The sequence below is a fragment of the Ascaphus truei genome, chromosome 14 (assembly GCF_040206685.1).
Source record: "Ascaphus truei isolate aAscTru1 chromosome 14, aAscTru1.hap1, whole genome shotgun sequence".
NCBI classification, from domain to species: domain Eukaryota; kingdom Metazoa; phylum Chordata; class Amphibia; order Anura; family Ascaphidae; genus Ascaphus; species Ascaphus truei.
In genome coordinates, this window is record NC_134496.1 from 34,655,125 (window position 1) to 34,671,753 (window position 16,629).

A 16,629-nucleotide genomic window follows, 5' to 3' on the forward strand; every position below is an offset into this window, starting at 1 on the left:
TGCTTTCTGTTTAGCTTCATTATCGAGGAAATGCAGAGTTAATACAGTACCTATTATTGTTGGATTTTCCTTCAAAAACCTCTTTTGCCTCATTGTTTATTGTTCATTGAAGGACTATCAGGTGTGTGTTATGTTTAAAAAAAAAAGGCTGTCACTGTCAACACCTGTTTTTTTTAAAAAAAATCTAACCTGAAGACTCAAGTATAAAAATGATAGCGAAGATTGATATTTGCATGTTTTGCTGCTATAATGTCAAGAAGCCTATTTCTATCACTTGCAACTGAGCTGATCTTTCCTAGATGTTCTATGGGCCTGGATCTAAATCACCAGCGCTGATACCCTACACTGCTTTGTATCTGCAGAACAAATAATGGCCTTTGTCCAGCACAAGTTCCTAAACAAACTTAATCTTTCCAACACTGTGACAGATGACATTTAGATGTCCTTGTTACCCTTAAAATGAGTTTTATTGACAATCAAGGAACAAAAAGAAGGCCTTGATAAAGCCCAGTGTTTTATAGGCCTGCTAACAACATCTTAGCTCTTAGTGCAAGGGCTACAGAAAGCCTGAAGTTGCCCCATTTCCCCCTGCTTTGCTGTGTCACCATGACAACAGATATAGAAATCACTTAGTGACTCCGAGAAAGAAAACACTGTGACACAGTACCCCTTGTATAGCGAATCAAACTAAAGCTTTCTTTCAAATGGCTATTCAGCTTGGGCATTCATGTAGAGGATGGGGTGGATTTTACACAGGTAAATACAAGAGAAAGGCCAGCAAGCACTCCAGCCAGAGCATATGGTAAAGTCTCTGTTTAATTAATGCATCCTCAATGGAATTTATTCATTTTAAATGTGTTTTCTTTTACTTGAAACATCATCAGTGTAAAGGTCGACATTAATCAACATCTTGAAACTTTAAAAGACATTAAATAGTGATGCTTTTTTTTTCTCCCTCTCTCTCCTATGGAACAGAATCTTTTTTTCAAGTAGTTTTGTTAACTGTGTCAGATGCAGAGACGATTCTGGTGGACTTAAAAGGCAAATCTAGAGAGGCCTCTACTGGCAAACATATGTATCTGTAGCTTTGTATTTCTAAGTAATAATAAGGACAGATCACTTGCATTTTTTTTTAATCTGAAAGCTACAAATTCAAATGACCTATTTCGTGGAACATGGCAGACACGTTTTTTCCAATATTTGTTATTTCAAACGCGAAGACACTACATTTGTGATGCGATTTGATGGATGTTTCCTGAATTATTCTGTTTTCCATTTTGTAGGGTGCAAATAATCAAAATAAAAAGTCATCTTGTTAAATTCCTAAAGGATATCAGAGTCGTCTTAATCCTACGATGATGTGACAAAATGATAATCGTTTCAAAAGACAACATTTGCCATAAATAATCTCTAGTAAATGTTTTTAAAATTCACATAAAGTGTGTGGATTATTTGGTAGTTTGAGTTTACAGCTACACTGCAAATCCTTTCAAATTAGAGTATTTTATGATGTTAGTTGTTATAGACTATACTTGGAGTATGAAATGTGAACTCTTCCAAAATTCCCTGAAATGTATTTTTTAAGAATGTATCTAGCTATTATTTATGTATTTGAAATATGTCATGTATATTTTACCATTTTTAATAGTATTTATGGTATTGAAGGTATTAAAGAAACATTAATAAAATGAAGAAAATTCCAATGTTGTTTTTGTTATAGGTGGCTTTTTAATTAACATGTTTAAATCCTTGATTTTGTTTAGAATCAGAAGTATTCCAGATTAATTTAGACCACTGTAGAGCGTTACTTACAAAGGAAATCGTCCTTTATTTCATTTTACTTCCATTTGCGACCAATGAGTGTATTTTGGCAAAACTAAAATCACATGAATTTATACAAAAACACACAGTTTAGGTCAGATAAGTCATGCTGTATAAAAGCAGGAAAGGGTGCAGCATTGTATTTTTAGGAAATGTAAGTGCACATTTATCCAATGACTATTTTAAACAACTTGCACATTATACTTGTGCTCTAAATCTCTGCGGTCTCGTGAAATGCTTCTTGATTTGAATGCTTTATTTTACAACACTGTACATGCTTTCAATTATTGATTTAGATTTCCGTTTCTCCCAAAATCCATAGATGTCACCATGAAAATGAACACATTCAAATAATCTTGTGTTTGCTATTACTACAAATTAGCCACATTCATTTCAATATGCAGAGCAGCTTTGAGAATCAAAAGAAATGTATACGATTTTTAATAAAATAGCCTTTAGCAGAAGTCAATGTATTTGTATGAGATGTTTTTCCCATTGAAAATCAGCTGGCATTGATATTTTATGAATTCCGTTTTTGACTAGTGTCTCTTAAGGTAAACACAGCAATCTGATGCGTATATACTGTAACGTATATAAATAGGACAATGTCTACATATATAGTAAACATGTTCCAAAATAAATTCTGCTGTGCAACAATTTCTACTTGATAGCTTTGTTTCGTTTTGTGTGCAGTAACTGAATACTGTGTATTAATGTTTCAACTTCCCTAAATTCTATTTTTTGCATATTTTCAGAAACTGTCAAATAAAAAAAACAACAGTAAAACGTTTAACACTCAATGTCGAACCTGTATTATAATTATATATATATATATATATATATATATATATATATATATATATATATATATATACACATATACACACACACACATACACATACACACACATGCAGGTGTGAATGCGTGTATCATTGATTGTTCTTAGCTTTTACATTTCTTACTTGATCCTTGTATAATGTACTCTAATACAGTTCCATGTATATATCAGTGGAAGTTCAATATGTCATTGAATGTGTGTTACAATGTTTACTAGCCTCTGCTGAATTATTTCTTTTGCCTACAAGATACAGTAAATTAGTTTAAAATTTATTGTCTAAGCGGTTCTATTCTTTTAAATTAAATTTGTATGCTATATCGTGTTTTAGAGCCTTAATGAGCCCACATATACTTTGACCATAAATTGACTAAAAAAATGAGTTATTTAATGCAAAAATGCAAATGTTGAAACTGGAAATAGTTAACTTCTGGAACACAACCTATTGAAAGATTGTCCCTAAAGAGTATGATAATCACCATCTTGAAGTCATTACAGCAATACCTGCTGGGAGAAACTGGACCTAAGACAGATTCTGAAACACAAAACATCCTCTTAATCTTTCTTTTCTACGATCTTTACAAAAGAGGTCTGGGTACAGCGTAAGCAAACGAAATTATTGCATTGGGGCTTGGGGCTTTTGCCTGATTACACAACATTTAAATTTGCCTATGTCAGGTATAGCCAAAGCCAGTCCTCAAGGGCTACCAACAGGTCAGGTTTTCAAGGATATCCCTGCTTCAGCACAGCTGGCTCAATCAGTGGGTCAGACTGGGATATCCTGGAAACCGAACCTGTTGTTAGCCTTGAGGACTAGCGTTGGCCTCCCATGGCCTATGTGCTGTACGCATTTTACATATGTGCCAGTCAATTCAATGGTATCAATGACCAAGCTATTCTCTTACCCAAATCAGGCCTGTAGTGAAGAGGTTTAGGGGAGCAAGAAGAATGCTGGTCCCTAATATATTACAACGTACGCCCCACAATTGGCATGTACCCTCTCTAATTTATTAAATTCATCTAAAAACATGTATTGTAGGTATTTACAAATGGTTAAAAATACAAATCAACTGAAAATCTTAGTATTTGTAAGAACTGTAGTTCGTTTGAGCACACAGGTCTTTGAGCTTCTATTGTAGTTGATATGTACATAGTACATATAACCAAAACATGTCTTTTTTTTATCTTTTCAATGACTATTTGTCTCCTTTACATGTGGAAACCTGCTGATGTTTGAGATGAAAGCCATATTGGCTTAGATTGTAAATTCTTCGGGGCAGGGACACCTTATTCCTAGTGTTACTTATATATCTCAAGCGCTTATTACCATTATGCGTTTTATTATTGTCACGTGTATTACAGCTGTGAAGCGCTATGTACATAAATGGCGCTATATAAATAATGATATACATAACAGGGCCGGTTAGTAAAATTGTGGGGCACAGTGCAGAGCCTCTTACCTTTTGCGCACTCTCTTGCTGTCGGTATCCCTTATCATGGCACCGAGACGTCATTGCCATGACAACGTGTCGTCGGATGCCGTGCGGCATCCACTTGTCATGGCAACACGGCACCGCGTTGCCATGACAATGGGCCACCGCATGGCGTCGTGACCTCACGTACTGGTCCATTTTCACGGCGACGCGGTGCCATTTAACGTCTCGGCGCCATGAGGAGGGATACTGACAGCAAGAGAGCGCGCAGGAGAAGGTAAGAGAGTTACATAGACCCACGCTCTCCCCCGACTATCAGTGTAAGTGTTGTGGGGAAGAGCACAGGGCCTCTGTAACCGTGGTCTCGGTGCAATGGCACCGATAGCCCTGCCCTCACGCCAGATGACTTCTATCAGAAAATACATTATTAGATAAATAGAAACTGTCGTTAACTATACTTAATTTTATTAAAGACAGAGAACATCAAGTCTGCACATATCTATAAGTAAGTTGCATCATAATAATGCTTAATGTATCATGATGCCTTTGATAAAAGCCTTGAAATAATATTGACAATTTCTAGAGTAAGAAAATGAATATTGTCGTTTTATGAAGATTTCATACAAAAAATGTCACAATTTTGAGAATTGTGCTACTTCTCTTCACACGTTGAGGATATTGATGCACAGTTTGATATCATTTACAGTAGATGCTAGAATAGGAGTGGTCAACTCCAGTCCTTAAAGGCCATCAACAGGTCAGGTTTTCAGGATATCCCTGCTTCAGCACAGGTGCCTCAATCAGTGGCTCAGTTGTTGCCTCAGCCACCGATTAAGCCACCTGTGCTGAAGCAGGGATATAATGAAAACTTGACCAGTTCATGGCCCTTGAGGACTGCAGTTGGCCACTCCTGTGCTAGAATATACCAAGTTAGTGCTTCCATAAACTGGTTTCCATGAGATGGATTTGTGAACGTCATACTCAAACAGAACCATTTCACAGCATATATCCTTATTTAATTCAATGATTTAACTGCAAAGGTAATGTAAATGTCTAATCATATATGCCAACAGAATATATTCATGTGCAGAAAAACTGAACGATTTTATATTTAGTGTACAGAATATAGACAATCGAAGAAGAGCTAATATGAGAGCCTGTGTTTCTTTTCTAATACCTTTCATATTTATCAAATATGAATTCAGTTGGATTATAAAATAAAAAAAATGCATTGTAAGAATAATTCAATAATATCTTTTTGTTTGTGGTGTATAAAATAAAACTAACATTTGAAGCATTTTAGGTTTCCATAGTGTATGAAACCATAGATTGATAAATAAAAAATGTTAGAACGTACAAAACTTGGCCCTGAAGCTGCTGGCATCTGATCCTCGATATTATTTTATTCATTGTTAATATCAGTGTAGCAAGATTATTTGTATACAAATAATACTAATCTAATGATATAATGGATAGTTGTTTCCCCCTAGTGGTGGCAATAAGATGGGGTTTTAATGCGATACGTTAAATGGTTTCTAGAGTCCTCGGTCTTCGTGTACATGTGGAATGTCACCTTTGTTTTTCTTCCAAAATGGTGCTTATGAAATGACAATTACTACTATCTGAATGGCTGTGGACAGCATAAAAATAATAACGGTAGAAAAAATGTGTAGGTTAACAAGTTAGCCTTCTAGCATACAAGTTAATACAGTATTTGAAACTGGACATGTATGTATATATGTCTAATTTTATTTATATAGCACCAACAGTGTAAACAGGACTTTCTAAAATTACAATACGGGGAAAATAAAGTACATGCAGTGGGGATAAGAGTAACAATTAAATGATAACATAACGCAAAGCGTCTGACCTGACCGTACGATCTTATGACATTTGTAATATTAAAGATTGGCATTTATTAAGTGTGAATCAAAGCATGGAGGTTGTTGGTTTTGTTTAGTCATAAAGATAATAACCCATATTAATTATGAGCACTGGGGACACTACATAAGGGCAATATTAGGGGTATATGTATCGAGGCAAAATTCGGTACACAAAATCTTAACCGTACGTATCAAAGAATACGATTGTTTATTTTTTTGTCCAAAATTACACCACTTTTGCCTAATACCTAGCACACTTAAATACTCACAAATCACTCAGAATGTCAGTGTATGTGTCCCTGTTTGTAGGCAACCAAATCCTCCAAGTTTTAGTCATTTGTTTCCATTACACTCTATGCTATGTCCTCATATTGAACATTGTTCATTTTGAAATTCTTGGCACTATGTTCAATCACATTGGACCTGCGGATATTTCTGGAATGTTCAAACTTCGTCTGTTCTGTTCTGCATTCCTATAGATCTTTGCAATACTGTACACTCTTCAGAAACTTGTGGTCAGCGCTGGGTTGTTGAAATTCACAGGTTGTCTGTATAACAACATCATCATTAAATAATATATTTTTGTTTCTTGAAACTCAGCAGTGCTTAATTAGGTTTTGCTTAGCCACCATTTATATAGTAGGTCATCTTCAGAAAAAAGGTTAAAAGTCCGACGGTACAGTACAATGATCAGGAAATGTAATCATGTAGCATGTACATTGACGGTGAGCACTTCCACTTGCATTTTGGGTCTACAAAAATGGTGTTCTGGGTATGGATGTGCTATTTCTTCTAGAAAAAAATTGTTTTGGATATGTTTTTTTTTCCAAAACTTGATTTGTTAGGACTTTTACCAAATTATAGGAAAATAACTAAAAAAAAAAAAAAAGCTAATTTTTTTTTTGCATAATAAAGCATAAAAAACTTTACAATAACTATAAAATCATTAAAAAAAAATAGGAAACTAAAATAATATAACTGAAAAACTTAAAAAGAATGTTAAAGGACAGCGAGAAACACTTTGTGATTGGCCAGTGATCTGGTGTTTTGGTTATAAATGTTAGGTTTGGGTTTTAATTCTAGAAAAACTTAAGGGTTTGGGTTTTGTATTTGGTTTTGGATCTGGTTTTGGAAGGTAAGGTTCTAGTGGTTCTAATTTCACACACCCGTTTTGCCTATCTCTAGTGAAATGGTGTAATGGCGTACAACAATACAACAATCAAATTGTGTAGTCTAAGTTTCCAATTAACCTAGTCGCCATCATCACATTTCAGTCCACTTACAGTATATAGAGGTTGATACAACATAATGGCCATTAAAACAGTATTTATGCCATTTACTTAATTGTTCTGCATCTGAGTTATGCAGATTAAAGTTCAGGTGACTTTATCTCACAAGCATTGCATTTCATTTGATGTTTTTATTGTTGTTTTAATGGCATTTGACTATAATGTTTCTTAGATAACCTCCAACCAAACTGCCCATGTATTGTATTCTATTGTATGTCTTTATTTATATAGCGCCATTAATGTACATAGCGCTTCACAGTAGTAATACACATGGTAAGCAAATAAATAACAGATAATATAAATAACAGGTCATGGGAATAAGTGCTTTAGACATAAAAGTAACATTAAGGAAGAGGAGTCTCTGCCCCGAGGAGCTTACAGTCTAATTGTAATGACACTGTAAAGGTTTATTTGGGACTGAAAAGCAGTGATTGCTATATTATTTCTAAACTTATTGAATTTTTGGTAAGCAATATAAACACATATATCCCATAAAACAACAAGCATACAGTCTAGACAAATTGCCTTCACAAAAAAATATTCTCTCCATACCAAGTACCTAATCAGCTATGGACAGTATCAATCTAACTAAAACAGTTTTGATAGCGCTAACATACTGGATATGTTTAATAATATTTGCTTACTAATCTATGGTGCATTAATATTCATTTACTTTGAAAACATCCCCAGTATTATATGTAGGGTATATATCAAATCTCCTAGACCAATGTTGTTGCTATTTGCTATATCTAAACAGAATTGGATAGGATTCGGTTTTTATCTCTGATTTATAGTACATTTATTTGAGATCATCGTTTAAAATTCACATCTTTGTTTCGTGTTGTTAACTAATGCATTCCAGATTATATTTATGATGAAGAACTCCGAGATTCAATGTAAGCTTTGTCCCACTTGCAACACAACTGCAATGTAACTGTATCAAAATAATAGTGATAAGGTGTCCAAAGTAATATTTTTAAAATCCTTTTAATTAGAATTTTTAAAAGATTTTAAAGCAATTTCAAGTGTTTTCTGTGCTATTTACTCCACAAAAAAAATATTTAATTTGATTTAAAATTCAAATAACAATAGCGTAGACAGAGAATTTCCGTTTGCATACAAACAGGACTCATAGAAGCATAGAAATCCTGTTTCATTTTATGTTTTGCATGAATTTGTATCAAGTTCTCAAATAAAAAACGCAAATCTTGAAGTCTGCACAGTACAATGGAAACTGTTACAATACATAAATTATTTATTTTATGTACTCTACCAAATTGGAAATTGGGTTATACAAATCTTAACTGTGATATTAGGCTTAGTTATCTGATACATTTGCTACTTAACCTATTTGCAACATAAATCTAATTAATATCCACACTGAATTACACGTTATTAAGAGCAACTCTGGCATATTGCTGCCTTTTGCCTAGAGAAGAATGGGTGTCTGTGCAAACAAATTTGGGAATACTTTTCTACCTGGAAACTCTTACAATGTTGTAATTATTCAGGAGGGGTCATTTTGTAGACACCTTTATGACGGATTAAATAGGCTAATACTTTTTTTTAGATAAAACCCATAAAGCACATTGAAACAAATGAGTAAATGCAGAGAAGATTTTTTAAATAGCAGCAGCAGCAGCAGCAACCCAACTATAGGGAAAGATAAAAATAGCATTGATACATAATCCTTATAAAGGTCATATATGATCATATTTTAAATACCCGTGTTAGCTATATAAAAGATACTACATACTGTTAACTGTAGTGTGAGGTAAAGCAATGCAATTGTCTTTTTAATTAAAGCGCCTACTTGTATGTACCAAGATAATATTTGAAATAAACTTGTTATATGTATGTATAGGTCATTATCATTGTGACATGTTAGTTAGCGTTATGTGACACAGTTTGTTTGTTTAAAACGCAGTTTGACGCATTACGTCATGCTGAAAACCTGATTGATACAATTTAAATGAAAACAGAATGCGTCTTTTTTTAAATTTATAACTAGTATTAGTCAATATAAATTATTAGTGTCAAATTATTTCAAATAGCCATGCTGTGAAAATAATACATTTTGTTAGCCTATGTAATGAAACATCCGCGCTGCATCAAATATATTTATTGTTGATACATTGCAACGTAATTCTGCGCTAACAATATTAATAGACTTTTTAGGGTTTACGCAGGTTCAACTACTTTTTTGGTGCCCACATTTTTTTTAGTACATATGATGTACCGCGTGTCATGCATATTCCCATTTGTGTGCACCCGTATATCTGATTAAACACATTTTGGACACTTAAGACACAAATTGAGGAAAAAAAGGGTTAGTACATACATAGGTGCATAGAATCACAATATTATTTGTGATTTCCGTGCTTCGATGTTACGCCAAAAAATTGCTTTGCACCACTTATTAATTAGGCCCCTTAATCTGTATCTTAATCCGCAGTTAATCAATTAATTCTGCGTTAACTGTAATGCAATGTAAAAATCATGATTGAAAACATACGGTACTTGGTAACCATTTGTAAATGCTTCCTTTTGGATGGGTACTAACTAGAGTGTGGTGTTATAATATCACAATGCAAGTCATGTTTGGAAAACCCTGGAAAAATGTGTGTGTATCAATATTTTTTCCAAAGTATGATCTTGTGGATTAAGCCACTGTGAAGTTAATCAAGTAAAAAGTAAGGGAGGGCACTTTCACTGGTGTATTGGTTTTGTTTTTTTGCTTTTGCTGGAACTCAATTGGTTTTGGCTTGAAAATTGTGCGGTGGAAAACCCCTTCAAAATAAGCAGGAAATATTTTCACAATATTATTAGATCTTTTCCAATTAAATAAAAAGTTTGCAGGCTTTTTTTTTTTCATTTGCAAACGTCAAATTGGTCCTTGTTTCTGAAAAAAAATTAAAAAAAAAAACAGAAAACAGAAAACAGAATCCGAGTTTGTAGCAAAGTTTGAAATTCGCAAAGTTTTATTATTAAATGGAGCACAATTATTCTGTATTATTCTGACTGTAATGTTCTGAACACAGTAGAAGTGTCGTGGGATAAAAGAAAACCTTGTCTCTGCACATTTTATTTTTGTTGTGTAAGCTTATCACACAGTGAGGTTTAATAATTTCAGATTTTTGTGTGAGGCATTTTGCAGCTAACTATGTTTTCGTGGCAAAAGTGTCAGTGTGCTGTGTAATAACAAGGGGAGGGGGCTTTTATTTGTGGGTTTAAAGTGTAATGTGTGGTATAATATATATATAGATATATATATATGTATTATATATATATATATATATATATATATATATATATTATACCACACATTACATTTTAAACCCACAAATAAAAGCCCCCTCCCCTTGTTATTACACAGCACACTGATAAACCCCCCTCCCCTTGTTATATATATATATACACACACACACACACGCACGCATGCACACACACACACACGCACGCACGCACGCACGCACACACACACACACACACACACACACGCACACACACACTGATAAAAGCCCCCTCCCCTTGTTATATATACACACACACACACACATATATATATATTCACATTTATTGTATTTTATTGAAACTTTAACTCCTTGAATGCCAGATGAGCCAGCAACACAAAGCAATACATGGCTGGTCTTTCTGGCGCTCAAAGGATTACATGAGATACTTTGTGAAAAAGCTGTGTGAGTTTACAGACAATATAGCCATTGGTAAAGGATAACAACATTTATTTTTTAACTTACATTTAAAAAGCAAATTGTGTCTGATAGCTGTTGAACGTGTCAAATAATCAATGATCTGCACTCTTAATAAATTGATTATTATTTAAATTGATCATTAAGGATGTGTGTTTGAATGCTTGATATATGCTTTGGTTTTTTTTTAGATGGAATGTTATAAAATGTGCTCATCCCTCTTTTTAGGGTACATTAGAGATGGTACTTACTTTGACTTATGTTATACAATGGGTAGACAAATTATAAAAAGTAATTTATAGCAACATATCTTAACATATCTAAACATGCATATAGGACCCATCTTTCATTAATATACGAACTGTTAATGACCATTTTAATTCATTTTCAAAATGTGTATAAAAAAAAGAAAGTCCCATAAAATGTGTGAATGTATCCTTCAGTGGCCTCTTTAAAATAAAATAAACAAATGTATTATAGAAATAATTCTCCTCTTGAACTAGAACTGAAACATTCATGATTTCATTATTAATATTTTATATACATTTTACATTGTCACACAAAATACAGTTGTTTTCCAGTCAACATTTCCATATTGGATTGGGGAGGTTACCATAGTGTTTGCACTATTTATTAAAAAATAATAGACAAAATGAATTGCTGTTTTAAAAATGTAGATGACTGCTCCTTTAAATTCCAGTAGCAGCGCCTTGTTGTACCTGTATTACTTGTATACCTTGTACATTGAAAGCAGTATACAAAACTAAATCGTCTTTGAAAAATGGTAACATTAACATAATTCAAGCATACTATTTCATTGCAAAATACAGTATGAGCCAAGAAGCCCAGTACTGCATTTGCATCCAACTTACATCTTTCCCTACTAGAATATAATGTAGAAATGCAAAGCTACAGCACGTTGGGAGTCGAGTCTTGTGGTTCAGGAGGAGGATAAGAGCTTTATGACCTTCTGTGAATGTTTGATGATTCTTATGGACATACCCAACTATTCTTTGTAGGGGTGGCCATAGCAGTTTCCCTTAACTTGTGAAGTTGTCCAAATAAAGTGGTGAGTTGAGAACAGCTGTTTAAGGTGTTAACTTACGCAACATTTCAAGACAGGAGTAAACAGCTGACACTTTGCTTCATTTTGGAAAGATGTAGGTACTCGAGTTTATCCTCAAGAAGCAGTAACAATTCAAGATGTTACATTTCTTCTTCACTGCAATGAATGTATTTGGATGTCATGAAAAAATAAAAAAATGATCTTAGCTACAGAAAAAAAAAACACCTTATCTTTATAAGCAACAAATAGAAAAGTGGGTTTGTATTACACATTACATTTCCCTCTCATGTCAGTCACTGCTGTTGAATTGTTGATAACTATATAAAAATGAATATACTGTAGCAATAAAAACACTCGTGGAATGCTACATTGGCTAAATACATGAATAACAATTTATGCATCTGTTAAGTTCAACCTTGGCACTTCAATTGATAACGTTTGAAAGACGTGTGCAGAGAGTGTATTTAAGCATGAGTCCTAGACAACTCCAGTCGCTAGTTAATGTAAGCACAACCATAAGATAACACAGAGGAATGGCGGAACAACATCCCTAAGTCCTGAATCAAATGTCAGAGTGGGGGGAAAGCTTATTAGATGGGGCCAAGTCAACCTACTAAAGGGTTGACTGTGACTGTTCTAATCTGTTCCCTCCTAATAGTTAAAGATGTGCATATGTGTCTCAGTTTGCTATTTTATTATAATCAGGTTATCAAAATAAACTACCAGGCAATTAAGTCAATATGAATTTTTTTTAAACTGTAGTGCAGGGGTGGCCATTTTGACCAACTCCAGTCCTCAAGGACCACCAACAGGCCAGGTATTGGGGATATCCCTGTTTCAGCACTGGTGGCTCAATCAGCGGCTCATTTTGACTGAGCCACCTGTGCTGAAGCAGGGATATCCTTCAAATCTGACCTGTTGGTGGCCCTTGAGGACTGGAGTTGGCCACCCCCTGCTCTAGTGATTCTCCTGACATTTCCGTAAACTTGAGTGGTTCTGCCCATTTCGGACAATCTAGTGATCTAGAATATTATTTTATGAAAAGTAGAGCTAGGCAAAGGTACTACACGGATTTATTGTTTATTGTAAAACACCAAAAATACATGATTCCTATTCGTCAGCAATTGTTCCGCACCTCTACTTATATCTTGCCATATTTAATTCATAAGTGAGGCTTTAAGTAGCATACAGTAGAAAGAAAGCGTTTGGAGTAACAATGTGAAATACCTGCATGCTTCCCAAGTCAGTTATAAATCGGTTTGATGTCAATTAGGAAAAAAACACATGCATCAACATTTTGGAAGGAGGTAAATTGAAGCTCAGTTAATTAAGTGATGTTACAATAGATACAAATGTTTTGTGTTGCTTTTAATTGCAAAAGAAAACATTGTGTTGATTAAAGGCCTCTTCACAACACTACAAACTGTAGTGTACCACTGTTCCTTCGTCATCAGTAAATGTAGCTACTTGAATAGTAAACCAATCATAAAAGTAAAGCAAATGTCTTCAAATTGCTTCATAAACATTTTTCTGTGTTGAAAATTGTAATGTAAATGGACTTTTATTGGTTGGCAAAATATTTGCAAAGTTTGCTATTTTTGCAAAATTTCAAGAAAAAAATGCAACATTTTGCACATTCTAATCTAAAGTCTGTCTGCCTTTGGTCCATATTGTACTGAATTCCTCCCTGTAGATCAGGTGGAGCCAACTCCAGTCCTCAAGGGGTACCAACTGGTCCGGTTTTCAGGCTATCCTTGCTTCAGCACAGGTGGCTCAATTAGTGGCTCAGCTTGAGCCACCTGTGCTGAAGCAGGGATATACTGAAAAACGCACCTGTTGGTAGCCCTTGGTTACTGGAGTTAGCCTCCCCTGGCCTATGTACTGTACCGAGGATTCAATGATCAAGCTATTATCTTACCCAAATCAGGCCTGCAGTGAAGAGGTTTAGGCGAGCAGGAAGGATGCTGGTCCCTAATATATTACAACGTACAGTAGACACCACAACTGGCTGGTGCCCTCTTTGATTTATTATATTCATCAAAAAACACTTACTGTGGGTATTTATAAATGGTAAAAAAAAACAAATCACCTGAAATTCTCAGTATTTTTAAGAACTATAGTTCATTTGCTGCAGATTGTAGAATTAGATAACATTCTTAAGAAGACAGTACTTAAACCATCGGAAGCCACTTTAGGATGGACATGTAGATAATGTCATTTAGTTGTGCATATTACAAAGTATTTCAATTACCAATACAGTGTTTCTGCTTTTGCGTTGTCTTCTGTCTGGTTGGCTGTTATTCTGTGTATACTGTACATCTTTTTAAAATGTTTATTAAGTTGACTAGTCTGTTAGGGCAGCAGTCAGCTAGATTATCAATTATACCCCGTATTATTCAGCATACTTAAGGAAGCTAAAACGAAGCACAGTGAACAGATTTTTTCTGACAAGCTTATTTAATAATACCCTCTCTTGTTTATTGTAAAACACCAAAAATACATGATTCCTATTCGTTTGCAATTCCTATTCCTATTCGTCTGAAACACTATGGTGGATAATAATCAAGATGCCTAAACGTTGTCTAGGTACACAGCAAATACCTTTTTTCTACTTGAGGCTACAACAAATAAAAGAATACGTTGTATTATGGACTGGTAAGAGAATACATCAATCCTATTTTTCTACCTATGATAAAGGGAAAAAAAGAGATGTGCCATGTAGAATTTCATACACTTATACTTCCCAGTGAACTCCTCCCTAACTTCTCGTGTAACCACCTCCCAAAAACTTAGGTGAAGGCTCTCATGGCAAAAGAGGTGAAAACAGCTTGATATAATGATGATGACTCTCAGAGATGCTGGACACAAGGACAAATAAATGGCAAAAGGGACATTTGCTTAACTGGGCTTGTTACCAGTTTTACTGCACAGCTAATACAAACACAGCAGAAACAGCCAATGAAAAATCTTATTGTTTTCAATATGAATTGTTGATTAAACATGTTACTAATTTCTTGTACCAATATTTTAATATTTCAACTTAGCAGCTGAAAGGTTTGGACACACAGCCCCTTTAATGCGATTGTTTATGATAGGATTGGGATTTGAGGAAGACATAGCATTAGTCTGCAGTTACTATAGTATTTACCAGTGTTTTTTTTTTTTTTTACAATATCACAATCACATACTGTAATGTCCTAGTCCTTTCTGTGCCCTAAGATATACAGCATAAGTCATGATGGGTGTCACCCTGGGGGCCTTCATCGGGGCCTGTTTGGTTTCTAGGGGGCATGAGCCCCTGAGCGCTCCACAAGAATGCTGACCACCAACTACATGGAATGCCCTTCCCCTCAATATCCGACTGCCACCCTCTCTCCACCTTTAGGACCTTTCTTAAAACACACCTCTATAACAAAACATATGGATAGCTCCGTGGCTGATACTATACATCTCATATGCACCGACCTTGGCCCCTTGCAGATGCACTTATCAGAACACCCTCTTTCTGTCTCTATACATTCCCCGTACTTACCACTTAGATTTTAAGCTTTTTCGGGCAGGGACTCCTTTTCCTATTGTTACTTTTATGTCAGAATCTCTTATTGCTATTATGTGTTATATTGTTATGTCACATGTATTACTGCTGTATAGCGCTATATAACTGGATGGCACTATATAAATAAAGATGTACATACTTACACACTGTACATACAATTGGGGACCCCTGTAAACTAAACGGAAGAAGGAACCCTCCCCTTTCCGTTGACATCAACGGAAGCGATCACGTGAGCACTCACGATAGCAATCACGTAAACGCTAGTGGCGCGGGGCCGCGGCAAAGGAGATGAAAGGACACTCTGGCACTGAAGAGGTTAAACATGCCCTGTATTGTAGGCTGGGTTAAATGTTTATTCAACCCCCTTACTGCCAGGAGGTATGCAACACATTGCAAGTCTTCTTACTGTAACACAGACAAATACATCCCCAGGAACGGTCCATAATAATGTCTCCTTTGAACACAATAAGGAGTTAATGCCATTCTGCTTTTTTTTATCTGACTCAGTCATTTTTGCCCCCTAAAGTATTTGGTGGATAACTATGAGGTTGATAAAGCTATGGGTCAGAAAACATATTATTAGTCTTTTGTGCATGTGTCTTTTTTCTAGAGACCTGTAAGTATTGCACAGCGTGTACTAGACAGAAGTCTAATACCCTGCTGGGTCTTATTAATGTTCCTAAAACATTTTTTGCTTCTTTAAATATAAATGATTTGTGGGGAGCTGCATCATAGTTAAATAGTGTCCAGGTTCATAAATATAATTATGGGTACATTTTTTGTTTATCTACTAAATTGCGAGAAGCATTCACATTACAAATATTTATTCTGGATACAATTTTTATTCCCATTGTGCCCAGAACAAATATATCATCATTTTAATCAGAGCTAACAAAAATTATTGATATATTGTACAGTAGGACAGTCATTCATTTGCTTAAATATTCCAAATAGAAAGAAAAGGTACATATTGAATTTCTGTTCTAGGTTATGTTTGGTGAAGTTATGAGTTATAATCTTTTTTTGGTGACAACA

The 16,629-nt window shown here is 34.8% G+C and overlaps 1 long non-coding RNA gene across 1 annotated transcript in view; it reads right to left on the reverse strand.

The window, feature by feature from the left end:
* LOC142465402 (uncharacterized) overlaps positions 1–16,629 on the reverse strand; it is a 35,204-nt gene that overhangs the window by 5,064 nt on the left and 13,511 nt on the right. The window lies entirely within an intron of this gene.